Source organism: Poecile atricapillus, chromosome W (assembly GCF_030490865.1).
Source record: "Poecile atricapillus isolate bPoeAtr1 chromosome W, bPoeAtr1.hap1, whole genome shotgun sequence".
Taxonomy (NCBI): Eukaryota; Metazoa; Chordata; class Aves; order Passeriformes; family Paridae; genus Poecile; species Poecile atricapillus.
In genome coordinates this window covers 64,581,350-64,597,283 of record NC_081288.1, presented here as the reverse complement: position 1 = coordinate 64,597,283, position 15,934 = coordinate 64,581,350, and positions in this window count along the sequence as shown.

Genomic DNA, 15,934 nt, shown 5'->3' with positions numbered 1-15,934 from the left:
TGGACAGTGTTGCCCCAAGGGTGGTGCAATTCCCCTACGGTTTTTGGGAATCAGTTAGCCAAGGAACTAGAACAGTGGGAAAGGCCGCTGGGAGATGGCACCCTTCTGCAGTACGTAGACGACCTCCTAATAGCAACAGCGACAGAGGAAGAATGCATTGAATGGACTATTTCCTTGCTGAATTTCCTGGGTTTAAGTAGATATCGAGTCTCTCAACAGAAAGCACAGCTGGTACAGAAACAAGTGGTGTACCTGGGATACGAAGTCTCCAGAGGACAGCGATCCCTGGGAGCAGCTAGGAAAGAGGCCATCTGCCAGATGCCCAAACCAGAGACGGTGAGAGATCTGCGCGCCTTTTTGGGGATGACAGGTTGGTGTCGGCTATGGATCTACCCGTACGGGATACTCGCTAAACCACTGTATGATTTGTTGAAGGAGGCTAAGAACATCCTAGTTTGGACTCCCGAGGCAGAAGAAGCCTTCAAGAAGCTGAAGATGGAACTAATGAGAGCACCAGCCTTAAGTCTCCCAGATGTATCAAAACCATTCTGGCTGTTCTCCCACGAACGACAAGGGATGGCCTTAGGAGTCCTAGCACAGCAGCTGGGACCACACAAGAGAGCTGTGGCCTACTTCTCTAAGCGATTGGATGAAGTAAGCAAAGGATGGCCAGGCTGTCTGAGGGCAGTGGCCGCAGTGATAATTAACATAGAAGAGGCCAGGAAGCTCACGCTGGGCCAAAAGGTGACTGTACTAGTATCCCACACCGTGTCGGCTGTGCTGGAACAGAAAGGCAACCATTGGTTGTCGCCTTCCAGATTCCTAAAATACCAGGCCGTTCTGGCTGAATCAGATGACGTAACCATTCAGGTAACTAACATTGTGAACCCAGCTTCATTTCTAGAAGGAAGAGCCCCAGCAGAACCCATCGAACACAACTGCCTGGAAACAATTGAAGCTGTCTATTCCAGTCGCCCGGACCTCAAAGAAGAGCCGTTCGAAGATGCGGACAACTGGTTCTCGGATGGCAGCAGCTTCGTGAAGCAAGGAGTAAAAATGGCTGGTTATGCAGTCACTACTACAGAAAGGGTAATTGAGTCGAACCCCTTGCCCACAGGAACTTCAGCCCAGAAGGCAGAACTGATAGCTCTGACTCGAGCTCTGGAATTGGCAGAGAACATGCAAATCAATATATGGACAGACTCTAAATATGCCTTTTCTGTTGTACATGCTCATGGGGCCATCTAGAAGGAAAGAGGACTGTTGACTACACAAGGAAAAACAGTTAAACATGCAGAGGAGGTTCTGCGATTGGTAGAGGCGGTCCAACTCCCAGCTCAAGTAGCCATAATGCATTGTAAGGGACATCTGAAAGGCAATACTATTCCAGAAATAGGAAATAGAAAAGCAGATACAGAGACCAAATTGGCTGCCACAAGGTCTAGGGAAGTAGGAATAACGGCCCTAATACCAGGAGACCTGGATATCAGTATCAAGCCAGATTACCAGGAATCAGACCATAGATGGATTCAAAGAAATAAGGGCAAAATATTAAAAAATGGTTGGGGTCAATTGGAAACAAGACAGTTAGTAGTACCAGGAAATGTGATGTGGCAGTTTGTAAAAGCAGAACATGAGAAGGCCCATTGGGGTTTGGATCCGCTTTACCAATATTTGCAAACCAGGATAGCAGGACCGAAATTATTTACTACTATAAAGCACGTAACATCCCAGTGCGAACGGTGCCTGAAAAATAACCCGAATACGGGAACCAAGATACACCAAGGAGCCATAAGTCGAGATAAATTCCCAGGTGAAGTATGGCAAATTGATTTTTCTGAGCTCCCAAGAAAAGGGGGGTTTCGATATTTGTTGGTATTAACTGATACATTTTCTGGGTGGCCTGAAGCATTCCCTTGCAGGACAAACAAAGAAAGAGAAGTGACCAAAATACTGTTGAATGAAATCATTCCGCGGTTTGGGGTACCGAAGAGTATTTCCTCGGATAGGGGTACACACTTCTGTGCGAAAGTGGTGAGAGCAATAAGCAAAGCATTACAAATCAAATGGCAATTACATACGCCTTATCATCCACAGGCCAGTGGACAAGTAGAAAAAATGAATCATCTTATTAAGCAGCAAATTGCCAAAATATGCCAAGAGACTAATTTGCAATGGTATCAAGCCTTGCCTATTGCTCTGCTGAGGCTGAGAGTCAAACCAAGGTCAAAAGAGAAGCTAAGCCCATTCGAAATCCTGTATGGTAGACCTTATGCTATGCAAGTTGTAAACGGGGATGCCATAGACCAAATCGGTAACCAGTACATTTATGATTATGTAATTACAGTGGGGAAACAATTGGATAAGAATGCTACCGTGGTGATAGAGCACCAACCTAAACAACCTGATTGTAAATTGCATCCGTTTAATCCCGGTGATTGGGTGTATGTTAAGAATCTTTTAGGAAAACCCCTACAAGAGAAGTGGGAGGGACCTTTCCAAGTGCTGCTGACTACCTTCACCGCGGTCCGGATCAAGGAGCGACCTACGTGGATTCATTACTCGCGGGTCAAGAAAGCTCCAGAGAGTAAACAAGAGGAACGGACATCATGATCTTGACTTCACCTCAGGCCCTTTCAACCCTGATCATTGGACTCTCGATAAGTATAGTTCTTCCCCAAGACTCTGCCCCAATAGACCCATGGTCTCACGCACACCAGTGTATCCACCCGGAATGGGGAGCGAAGGGACCCTATTTCGAGGTATATGCCCTACATAACAATCAGCCATACGCAAGTAAATTATGGCATCAACCTTCCATGGTAGCATACAAGGGAGACCAAATCCAAATTGGGTGTCGAGAGCTTAACTCAGTGGAAAGAAAAACAAGGCAGCTAGTATTAACAATTCGATCCTTGAAGAAATCAGCATCCGAACATAACCTAATTACCTTTAGTCCGGTGAAAATGGGCAAGCCCACTATTTAGAGGCAGCAAAAAGGCCCAATTTCATGTCGGTGGAGTGATTTCCGGGAAGATCCAACCGGATCATAGCCCCAAAACACAGTAATTTATAGAAAAGATTCGCTTGGAGAGCTGCGTCCTCAAAACATAACCCTTGACCCTCACCCTCTTCTTTTTCCTGCGGGAAAGATCGTGGCATCTGGTGGTCCCGAGGAAGGGAAGGCACGGTGTGAGATGGCATTTAGATTGGATCAATCGATGTCGTTCATATGCGAAAGACAATTGAAAATACCGGAACAAGGTCTTAGCCTAGAGGGGGTCCCTGGTGGGCATGCTGTTGAATATAAGGTGGCACTATCGGAAGACGTGATCTCCTTATATCCAAATCTAGACTTGCCCCAAGAAACCACTCCACCAGCGGAATGCAAAGTAGTGCACAATTTAACCTTTGTAGGGCCTCAAGTGATAAAGAAATCTAATGAACTAAAATTATTATTGGACCCCACTTATTCCCTGAAAAAGGTGCAGATGAATATACATGCCGATGTTACGCATCTGCAGAAGGATTGCCGACCATTTGTACAGCAAAGCCTTAAGGGATGGAATGCATAGCTAGCAACTAGGTCCTATCACAGGCGGGCGCAAAGGGATATAAGTAGATGGGTTGGTACTGGATTTGGAATACTAAATGCAGTAGATCAAGAGGTATTGGTGAACAAATTGAGCACTGTCACCACCAACTTAGGAAAACTCAAAGTGTCGCTGAGTTCATCTATGCTTACATTGGCAGAGACACAATCGCTAGTAGTAAAATTACTAACCATGGTAGCAAACCATACTGCAGAGGATTTTGTAAAGCTCGCTAATTACACAAGAGAACTTAGTAAAGACATTGCACTCGCTATCCAATGCTCTCAGACACAACAGTGGGTACAATCGGTAGCGGCAAGAATAATGAGAGAAGGAATGTCAGGTATATTACCTCAAGAACTAAGGGAAACAATATTAAAGGACAATCATACTACACAATTCGAGAAGGACCACCAAGCCTGGTGGCAGTTAGTAAACTTCACTTATGAACCTCAACAGGAACATATCGAAGCTTATGTCCTCACCATCAGTGCGGCAGAAGAAAGAGCTATTTTTCCTATCCTCACCCTAGGGACAATACAACAAGATGTCATTGTCAAGCCAATAGATCACAATGTTTGGGCCAGTTATAATTATATCAAAAATAAGTGGCAATCGGTTAGCACAGAAGCATGTATTCCTAGAGGACAGCTAGGTTATGTTTGCGAAAACGCTGTAGTAGAAGCAGAAGATTTATGCTTAGATGCTGAAAATAGAGTGTGCACCTTTAAAGTGCTTTTGCATAATAGAACACAGTCACAAGTTTACTATATAGGGAATGGGTGTGCTTGCGTACGGACAGCCTGTGACAATGTCACTATAGATAATTGCCAAGAAGAAACTAACAATACTAACTTTTGTGTGTGCAACTTCACCAAAATAGTGGGTTGCGATTTTCATTATACTGTCCCAATAACTACTCAACAGCTACTTAACACAGATTTTAACCTGTATCGAGAAATACCAGAGTTGCAAATAGAGATGGATGTCAAAATTCTTAAAGCAATGCTCGCACACCCTAAAGTAAAGAAATTAGTGCAAAGAGTGAATCAAACGACTAAACGGATGGTATGGCAGGTAGAACATGATTCAGAAAGAATAAAGAATGTCCTCACCGAAGTAGAACAAGTAGGCCAGCATCATTGGTGAGATATCTTCACAGGATTTTCCCCAACAGCTACACAGGTTTTCAATTACCTGGTGCACCCAATGATATTAGTAGTTGTAGCCCTGTTGGTATTAACTTTCACAAATATTTTTATGTGGTGGAAGCTAAAGATCATAATGAAAAGGACCCAAATGGTTTGAGCTATGGTACGAGCGCATCAGCGCTCTTAGGATCAGACCTTGACGAAAGAATTCGTAAGTCATAAGAAAAGGGGGGAATGAAGCCATAAAATAGATAGCCTTCGAGAAATAATGGGTTAAAACATAGAATGTGAAGCATATAGGAAACACCCGGAGCAATAAATTGGCTAGGACTAGGAACACAATGACAGGAGAGGAAGATAAGGATGAAAACCACCGGACAAAGCATACTTCGAGCCAAAGCTAAAGCATGTCTAATGCCAATATGTCAAGTTGACCCTAGGAGCCTGGCCAAAGCTTAAGAACTCAGCCAACTACACCGGGAATGGACCAAATTTGGAGAGAAGTTCAAAAGTTTAAAGAGGAAGACTCCTCGGAGACCCTCGCCCACGATGAAGGCCGACCGGAACGACCCCCGAAAAGATCCTCAAAACAGAAGTTTCCGCCCACGCTCCGCCTACGGCACGCCCCATATGAATATGCATAGATATGATGTAATCCCAAACCTAAAACTGTATAAAAGGCACGCTTTTGCTGTAAGACTTTGGAAAAATCCCTTTAGAGATTTCCCCAACGTGCACGTTGCTAATAAAATACCTCCTGTCTATCTGACTTAAACTGAGTCTCTTAGACAGTTATTTTATCGCCTTTTGGGGCAAAATTCGGCATCACATATTACCAAATTGGGAAAAAGTAAATGTAAATGATCACAAATTAATAATTGATGCACTCGGTGCTACACAAAATAACATCTCTTTGGCTCTTAGCTGCATTCAGGCTCAATTGTGGATGCAATCAGTTACGGCCTCAGTTATAAGAGAAGGTGAAGAAGGCACTTTTCCCTCGTGATAAAGAAATTGACTGAGATTGTTTATTTTGATTGTGTTGTATTAATTGAAATTGCTTATTCTTTGTAATAAGAAATTGAATGTATATTTTAATTGAAAATTAATTATTTGCTTTTGTTTTTCCTTTCTTTTTTTTTTCTTTCCCTTATCTTTTTCCTACTTTTCTTTTTCTGTCTGATTTTCTGTCTCTGTTTTCCGGGGTATGCTACCAAACTTTGATGAGACCTGAAGACTTCGCAACAACACTACAAAGGAGCCCTCTTGACGATAATTGTGAGTCACAGGGTGGTGTAAGAGACAGTCTGAAGTTTCCCTCATCTGCCTCACGACCATCGCCAAGAACAGAGACTAAGACCCTGAAGACCCCAGGGGACTTTGTGCAGGGGTTCTGGCCTGGTTGAGGTGGATGCTTGCTAAGTGATTGTTTGCAGGTGTGCTCGACCTACACCACAATAGTGATTGTTTGCAGGTGTGCTTGCTGTGCTGCCATGGTACACTGCCTTCATTCCTGCTGCTGAGCAAGGACTGGTGATGAGCGGCCTGTTCTGTACCTCATACCTGCTTCACAGAGCAATGGGTCTTATCACAATGGCCTGTGAATCTCCCCACCTCTTGGCCAACTGCCCCTAGCTTTGAAATAGACTATAAAAGTGACTTTCTAAGTTACTTTCTTAGAGAGAGATTTCCCCACGGAAGAAGACACCAGAGACCCCATCTCATCCATTGGTAGCTATAATCCCCCTTTTTCTTTTATCTCTCTTTGCCTCTCTCTCTCTCTCTCTCTTTCTCTCTCTCTCTTTCTCTCCCTCTCATCTATTGCATAACCCATGTTGTTAGCACTAAAATAAAGATGCATTGTTGCTGTTATGATTTAAACTGAAATCCTTTCATGTCCTTTTTGCACTCTGAGATCAAACAAACCTCTCACGACTCCCGCTTGTGCTAGCAGATCATGACAGCACAGCAATATATAACTTTTTAGTCCAATAACAGTTGACACAAAGTTTGTTTTCACTTATTAATCTATCACCATTTACTTAATTTTGCCGCACTGCGTCTGTCTTTTAACCAATAAGCTGACAGGTCACATATTCACACACACCTCTGTTATAGTTTCTAGATCTCTTACTCTATAAATCACACTATTACTGTTTAAACCTCAAACTATTTTATCTAATATAATTTCTTACTTACTCTAGACATATTCTTACTTGTACCTATAGGAACATCAGTTTATAATTTCTCTTCCCAGTGTCTGTGTACTTTCATTACTGCATCAATCCAAGTTCTTTCCAAGGCTGAAAATTGAACTCTTCAGTATATGTAGAAGTTTCTATTCCTCGGTTTCCAGTATGAGACCTCTGGGGTTTACCCCCACCAGTAAAGGCAGAGCAAGCCCGTGACAGTCATCACAAGAATTGACAATGTCACTAGCCTCAGTTGGGGTCAACTGAAACTGCTTTTGCAATGTATGTGCGTTTTGATGAAAAAATCATGTGATGCTTTGACTTGTGCTAGTACATCAGGCTGAGGTGCTACCCATGCAGGGTTAGCCAAGTTGTCAGCCCTGGCATTACCTTCTGCTATGGAACCTGGAAGATTGGTATAGCTTGTAACTTGCTCTTGAACTGAATTTCAAAGGGGAACTACATTTTCTTCCAGGAGAGGCCACTGGTTTTCCCCAATGGGTTTGTCCCCCTACCCCCGTAAGGGAGGCGTGGGGCACTGTGTGCCTTTCTGCACAGTGGCCCCCATCAAAAATACGTCCTGATCCGTACCCCCCAAGCTGCCAGTACATCCCACCCACAGAGGTTAGCAATAGCCATGGTGACATAAGTTCGAACCATAGCAGGCTGTCTCTCTGGGTTTGTGATCATCACAGGCTGTTGACTGATGAAGCATAGCACAGTTCCACCCAATCCTGCGACAGGCGATTCCACAGGATCCAGAGGCCACTGCGAAGGCCACGCAGAGGAGAACAGGATGGTTACGTAGGCACCCGTGTCAATCAGACCTTGTAGGTGGATCTTTGGTGGGGTGGCACCAGGGAGGCACAGGGTACTCCACATCTCAGGACGTTTGTCAGCCAGGGTTGCAGTCCAGTGCACTTGAGGTGGTACATTTGATCCAAAGCAACCGTCCCCTTGACACCAGTTCACAGCCTTGGAAACTGAAGACTTGAAAGGCACAAGTTGGGCAATGTGCGTTTTCTCTGAGATAGTGACACGGGGGGGTGGGAGTGGAAACCATAGCACAAATCTGTCCTGTATAATCTGCATCAATAAGTCCCAGATGCACAATGATACCCTGAAGGGTGGCACTTGACCTCCCCATGAGGAGAGCACTTTTACCCTCCCCCAAGGGTCCAAAGGCATCCAAAGGAACTCTGTGCACTTTGCAAGAGTCCAAGACTACTGTTGCAGCTGTGCAGACATCAAGTCTGGCTGAGCCATGAGTGCTGGCCACAAGCTGGCTGAGAAAACCTGCATCAGCATTAGGACATAGGGAAATGCTTATATCTGCTCACATTTCCCCAAAATGCTCAGCTTTCCATTTCCCAAACTTGGCAAAGGCTGGCCCTTAGCATGTAACTTCGCTGTGCAAACATCTGCAACATGGTTTGGCTTTCCACAATGACCACACAGAAACGAGGGAGTTTTCCCTTTCTTTTTCTGTTTTCCCTGCTTCTTGTTGCCTTGCTCAGTCACCAGTTTCTGCTGCTTACCCTTTTGCTATTTTGAGGACGCTGGTAAGGCAGTAGCCAAGGCAGTCATCTTATAATCTGTGGTGCCAATATTAGTACAAGCCTGGACCATATCTGACTCGATCCCCCAGAGTGGCCCAGCTTAGCTTAGTGATGAGGTTTCTCCTCACTCTGGTTTCGAGCCAGCATAAGTTGGATTTTGGGGCTCTCTGATTTAATTCTGGAAGTCAAGTCTTGCAAACGAGTAAAGAAATAAGGGTCGAATCCCCCCCTGGGTTGCATTCCACAGTTTATTTCTGTGAAGGGGAATCCAGAGGACGAGAGACAAAGGGTTTGGGGTCTGGGGGTTTCTTTTAACAGGGTTTCTCGGAGGGAGGGAACATCAGAGAGAGAACTAATTATTTTTCTCAGCTAATACATTTACAAATTTTCTACAAATTAAGGTTACATTCACTAAGATAAGGAATAACAAACACAAATTTCTTAAAATGCCTACAGAGGTGTAGGAGTATACTCCACAGAAGCGGCAGAGGGGGAGAGAGGGGGGAGGGCATGGTTTCCTGGCAACGCAGAAGGGAAAGAAAGGGAAGGCACGAATACCTTCTTGGCTTTCGTAGCTCAGAGGCATTCTGGGACCGGAAGAAACAAAGCTACGAGCTCTCGTACTGGAGAGCAGGGCCCCTCAGCTACCACCCCCGTGCTTTCCCGGGCCAAAGAGACTCCAAGCAGCTGGAAATGCCAGCAGGGTTTTTTCTCTACTCTATCAGGCTTCCCGCCGCGGAGCTGAGGAGAAAAAACTTCAGTAACCATGGTAACCTGCCTCCCGGTAAGAGCCGGGAGAAAAAGACGGGGGAAAAATCGCGACTAGAAAAGGGGAAAAGATACGTTTCAAGCTATCAACTACAAACATAAACTAACTTAGCAACATTCTAACAACTTTTACTACAACACATATCTGCTAAGGATGGATCCCCTGGGAAAGCCTCTATCACCCTTCTGCAATCATCATTGGCATTGCTTCTTGCAAGCTGTCTGACCAGTAGCTTTCTCAAATCAGGATCGTCCACCTGCTTCTCCAAAAACGCAGTTTTTCAACAAACTGCAAATAAGGTTCCTTATTCCTTTGGACTATAGTGACAAACCTCTGTTTTGGAGCTGCTAACTCTATGGTGTTAATCAGAGCTGCAAAGCCTGTCTTCTGGCATTGATCTAGCATCTGTGGGTGGAATGTAACCTGGAAATCAGGGTCAGAAAAATTTCCAATCCCTGTCAACAGATCAGTTACATCCCCATACCTAGGGTCATGGTGAGACAACTGACTATTATGTCCAGCTACTTTTGTGGACAACTAACTCCAATTGGCTTCAAATACTTCAAACTGGACAGGCTGAAATAACACCTGAGCAAGGTACCTAATTTCATATGGTACCAGTGGCTCAGAGTTGATGACTCTAATCATCTGCATCACCTCTGGAGAACCTAAACCATATCTAGCCACCTTGTCTCTAATGTCCAACACAGCTTTGAAGGATATAATCTGATGCATGTTAGGCTGTCCTGATTGAGGGTTTCCCTTAACCACTGGGAAAGCCTGGAGACCTCCTTGTGGGGTCACAGCATCTCTTTGATCCTGCCCCATAGACGTCACAGGAGAAGAGACAGGCATCTGGCTGGAGTTTACATCCCCTGTAACAGATTGCCTGTTCCTCCCAGCATCCATAAAGCCAGGAAGATCATCTCCAGTTCCCCTAAAACGCTCAAGAAGATCCCATTCTCTCATTTGCAAAGGTTTCTCTTTGACTTTGTCCCAAAAATGCCTAGGATCCCTGAGACAAATTGTGACCTGGCACGGTGGGAGTGTCCAATGGGTGCTGGAATGGGGACCCTCTCGATGTCCTCCACTCTGAGCAGACACTTGCCCCGAAGCGGCAGTGTCACCGAGAGCCCCTATTGTGAATAGGGGGGGTTCAGACGCAACTGCTCCGGGACCAGCGGTGGCTGGATCCAAGGCAGCCCCAGCAGGGTCTGTGGCAGACCCAACCAATACATCTAAACCCAGCGCGCGGGAAGGAGGGAGCGGTGCCGACGGACATCCGCTCCCACCCCCGCCCAGCGCTGCAGGCACCAGCGCCGAGACGGAGGGCGGGCCCAGAGGGGCACCAGCGCCGTCCGGATGGGAGGCGCCACCCCTGCCGCTTGCGGCTGCTGCCGCCCCTGCGGGGGCCCGCGGGAAAAAACAGTTCCAACAAAAAACCCATGTTGGCCGCGGCGGCGGTCGCTGCATTGTTCGTGCCACTTGCGTTTCAACCCCCCATGGCAGGAGGGGATGCGGGGGACCGCGGTGTTGGGGGAGCTCTCACGCCGCCTATGGCAGCAGTGGCGGCGGCCATGTCGGCGGCCCCGCCTGCACTGGCAGCGGCGGCCGCGCCAGCGCCGTTGCTTTCGCCCACTCCGGTGCTGGCAGCCGCACCCGCACGAAGGGGCCACGCAGAGGGCACCAGCTAGGCAATCCACGCAGGACGTAGCGGAATGGCACCATTTCCCATGGGCGCTATGTCCAGTAACTGCCTGATCGCGCCAGCTGCCGGCTGCTCAGGCACAGCAAGACTGTTTTCAAGCCGCGGCTCGGGAGCAGAAAGTACTCCACAGGTCGCAATGCCAGTGGTGTTCGGCTGCGTGAATGGAATTAATGCAGCTACCCCACAATCCATACACATCACGGAGAGAGTCTTCTGCGGTTCTGCAGCCGCTGCAGGCAGAAAAGGAGCCACTGAGGTTCTGTCTCCCTCCACCGCAGGAAATGCGTGTGGGATGGGTTGTTCCCCTCCAACCACGGGCAGGGTGGCCCCAGCTGAGCGAGGGGGGGGGGGGGGGGGGATGGCTTCCGAGAGTCTAACCTCCCTTCTCCTGCTGCCAGTTGCCCATTCCATGTGACTTGGAAGAGGCACTCCCCGTCCCCAGGTCAGACCTGCGAAGGAATGGTGTAGGGGAAAAAATTCCCTCAATACTGTCCTGGTTGAATTCCAATCCTGTCTCCTGTGAGTCAAGATCCACTGGAGCGATGTCTGGATCAGATCAGTTCCCTTTCTTAAGAGCCGGACTCCGAGACCTCCCTGGACGGGGCTCTGGAGCTAGCAGTCTCTAACATGGCCATAAATTTCTTCCAGGGGAGAAGCAATTACACTTCCTCCCATTCATCTGACAATATCAGTTGAAACAAGGCGTCGCCTAGGGCTTGCCAACAACGTTTCAACAGCATGTCAGCAGCGGTAGAAAAAAATCCATGTTCTTTCCCCCAGAAATATAGAGTTTGAATATCAGCTCCAGAAACATCCATGTAATTTTTCTGGAAGATGTCTGTCCATAAGTCCAAGACTAGAAACTCCTCTGGAGCTAAGGCAGCAATTAGCATGCTTGCAGCTCACTAGGAAAAAACTTCTAGCAAAAGAAAAATGACAGGCAAAAAACTGTACACTTGGACCGAAAAGAAAAAAAACCCTTTTTCTCGGGTGTGTGGGAAAGAAATTACCCCTCTTGCTGTTGCAATACCCATGTTGGGCCGCCAAATATCGCTAGTGGACATGAAATAGAAGTGTGGATTCAAAATCACAGCAGCAGAAGTTTTGCATCCCAAGGAGGCAGAAGCCTTTATTTTGGGGTTTTCAGCCCAAAAGGCGTTCCAATACAGGTTTAACATGATCGGTAAAGGAAACAACACCTCTATGGTCCCATTGGTGGAACAAGAGAAAACACATTCAGAACATCTGTACACCACTGTTTTGGGAACCAAAAACCTATTTGCTAAACAGTTCATGAGAGAGAAAAGTTTCCCAAAAGACTTTCCCTTGGGAAACAGATCAGCCACTGACAGGCTGAAAATTCTCTCAGGCTCAGAAAATCATGTCCACACTTCCTGACACCATCTACCAACCCAGGAGGACAGTTGTCCTGAGGACAAGACATCTTCCCACTAAAGACTGAGGCAAAGAAGGTGTTAAGCACCTCTGCCTTCTCCTTATCTGCAGTTACTAAGTTTCCTCCTGCATCCAATAGAGAACAAAGGCTGGTCTTACCCTTCCTTTTACCATTAATATATTTGTAAAAACATTTTTTATTATCCTTCTCAAAAGTTGCCAAATTAAGTTCTAACTGAGTTTTGGCATCCCTAATTTTTTTCATACATGCCCTACAATGCTCTTAAATACTTCCTGAGAAACCTGACCCTCCTTCCAAAGATGATACATCCTCTTTTTATTAAGTTCCTTTGAAACATCATTGCCCATCCAGGCTGGACATTTGCCTTGTCAACTCATCATTTGGCACACAGGGACAGCCTGTTCCTGTGCCCTCAAGAGCTCTGTTTTGAAGCATGCCCACCTTTCCTGGATTCCTTTGTTTTTAAGGGCTGCTTCCCAAGGACCTCTCCAAATAATTCTCCTAAATAGGCCAAAGTCTGCCCTCCAGAACTCTAATGTAAAAGTCTTATTGATGTTCCTCCTGATATCACCAAATATCGAGAATTCTATAATTTCATGATCACTATGTCCCAAGCTGCCTCCAACCACCACAACTCCCACCAGCCCATCTCTATTTGCAAACAACAGGTCTCGCATAGTTCCTCTCTTAGTAGGCTCACTCACAACCTGTGACAAAAAGTTGTCCTCCACACACACTAAAAACTTCCTGGACTGCCTTTTTTCTGCTGTGTTAAGTTCCCAGGAGATATCTGGTAGGTTAAAATCACCTACAAGAACAAGGGCTGGTGATCCTGACACATTCTCCAGCTTCTTGTAGAATAAGTTGTACACTTCTTCCTCTTTGGATGGACAATAACAGACTTCCAGTAGGATGTCAGCTTTGTTGTCCTTCCCCTTATTTCTTACTCACAGGCATTCAACCTTCAACCTAATCATCATTAGTTTCAATACCCATGGCATCAAAACCCTCCCTAATATAAAGTGTCACTCCTCCACCTCCTCTCCCTTTCCTCTCTTCTGAAGAGCTTGTAGCCATCCAGTGCAGCACTCCAGCTATGTGAGTCCTCCCACCACATTTCTGTGATGGCGACTATATCATAGCTTTGCTGTTGCACCATGGCTTCCAGTTCCTCTTGTTTGTTACCCATGCTGTGTGCATTAGTATACATGCACCTCAACTGGGCTGCTAATTTCACCACTAACTCAGGTTTATCATCCTTGGGCCTGATTTCAGAGAGCCTAACTACATCCCCTTCCCCCTTCAAACCTAGTTTAAAGGCCTCTCAATGAGTTCTGTTGTTACTATGGGGTTAAATGTTTCTGAAAATCATGTAGAAGTAGGCCACGAAAATGCTTGGTATTAGGGATAATCTAACAAGCTAAAATGTTTATGGTAAAGGGAGCTGGTACTTGGGGTCTCCAAGATACCCACCCAGAGATAAGATTCGTACATGTTCGTACAAGGATGAACTAACTCTAATGAAGCAATATTGATAAAGTTAAAGATGCAATATTAATGAAGCAATATCGATAAGATTGTTATAGTGATTACTGCAACAGCTGAAATTGTATAAATATGTGCACTTTGGACAAAGATGATGGAGCTAGATTTGGGTTGCTGATACCCCTAGTTCCCACACGCTTCAATAAAGTACCTGCATGTCTCCGATTTAGAAGACAGGTGTCTGCTAGGGAGGGCAGGAGCCTCCCTTGGAATGAAAGAATATAGACCCCCTCCTTCCAAATAACTATAATTCTGAAATCAAGAGGCTTTCAGGCAGAGATCTGGGGATAGGAATAACAGTTCTTTACTAGTATAACCAGGCAAACAAACAAAAATAACTACAGCATTAGCAAGAAAACAGAACCAGGGGTCCCGTGACAGCTTTCTCGGCTGAGACGGTGAAACGAAGAAATTAAGAATTAAAAAATAATGCTTAACTAAAAGGGGTGTCTGACAAAAACCAGACCCTGACACCCTAATCCACAAGAACAGGAAAAAGAGTCAGACTGCAAGATGAGATAAGGAGCTGGAATACACAAACAAGATGCAAAGACAAAGGCACCACAAGATAAAGGAGATTCCTCGAACCCTAAGCCGGAAGAAAGGGGCACGGGGCTAATTGTAATATGAAGTGAAGACAGGCGGGGTTAGGAAATTAATATGTATTAGGCGTATTGTGTAAACCTGGTCTGTAAAGGATAAAAAGGGAAAACCCAATCAAAAAGGGATGCATGCTTTTTGGAGGAGATATCCCCCATGCACCTCAGCGCTGAATAAATTCATACCTGCTCTTATAACTACTCTGCGAGTTATAGGGTTCCTTTTATTCCGCACTTCATTTTGGCGAGCCAGCCAGGAGGGTCTCTGTCTGGCTGCGGGAGCGGCCGAGGAACGGATTCCCTGGCGCGCCCCCAGGACTTTCCGGGAGGGACCCTGAACCTCGATTCGCTCACCACAGGGACAGACAACAACCTGCCGGCCTGCAGATAAAGGTATGAATTAAATATCAAGGGGAGAGCTGCTGGTAAACCGAACAGAGACGTCTGTCGTACAGCACAGTCCCGGTGGGCTTGCAAGCACCCGGCCAGGAGGGGCCGGGGACAGAGGGAAAGGGGTCGATCCTGGCCGATAGCGCGGCCGACAAGGGGGGGTTCTCGCTGAGCTGATAGGGCAGCCCGCTAGCCACTCTGGGGGTGAGTCGAGCGAACCCTTGTTTTGTGTGAATGCTAAGTCCGGACACGTTGAGTCACTGAGTGTGTTTGGTGTGTGAATGAGTGAGTGAGATGCACCGGAGGTGCGGAGCGAGTGTGGAGCCCTATCCGCGGTTCCGACCTCGGGCGACTGGGGCGGCCGGAAAAAGGCGAAGCGACTGGAGTCAGTGTGGGGCAAACCCAAATGTAAATGAGTGTTGTGCTTGAGTGTGAAGTGATTAATATTTGTTTTAACCGTGGGTAGACGCTGGTATTGTTGCTTTAATAACCATCAGGGCATATGCTTCATGTGTAAAGTGAAAACTTTGAAGTTTGTGTGTGAAAAGTCACATTGGGTGCCCACTAATTGCAATTGCGTGTGAGGAAAAGTTTGGGTGGAAACGGGACAGGACAAGAAAGGGAAATAATGGGCACTGGACAAAGTAAAGAAATCCCTAAAGCAAGTCCGCTAGGTTGTATTCTTGCACATTAGAAAAATATTGCTGGACGTGGAGGAACTGAGAACAAGAAGGATTTAATCAAATTCTGTAAGGACTGGTGGCCACTATATAAATTAGATGAGGGAGCGAAGTGGCCACCTAGTGGAACTTTGGACTATAACACGCTATTGCAACTCATGCTCTTTCTCAGGAGGGAAGGGAAATGGGCAGAGGTAACATATGCTGATATGTTTTTCTCCCTTCAAAATCACCCCGAATGGCAGAGGGACTGTGGGATCAGGGCTCCCTCTGACCCTCTGGTATTGGCCCTGGAGAAGGAGAATAAGACTAAGAGGGGGAGGCTTAAGCG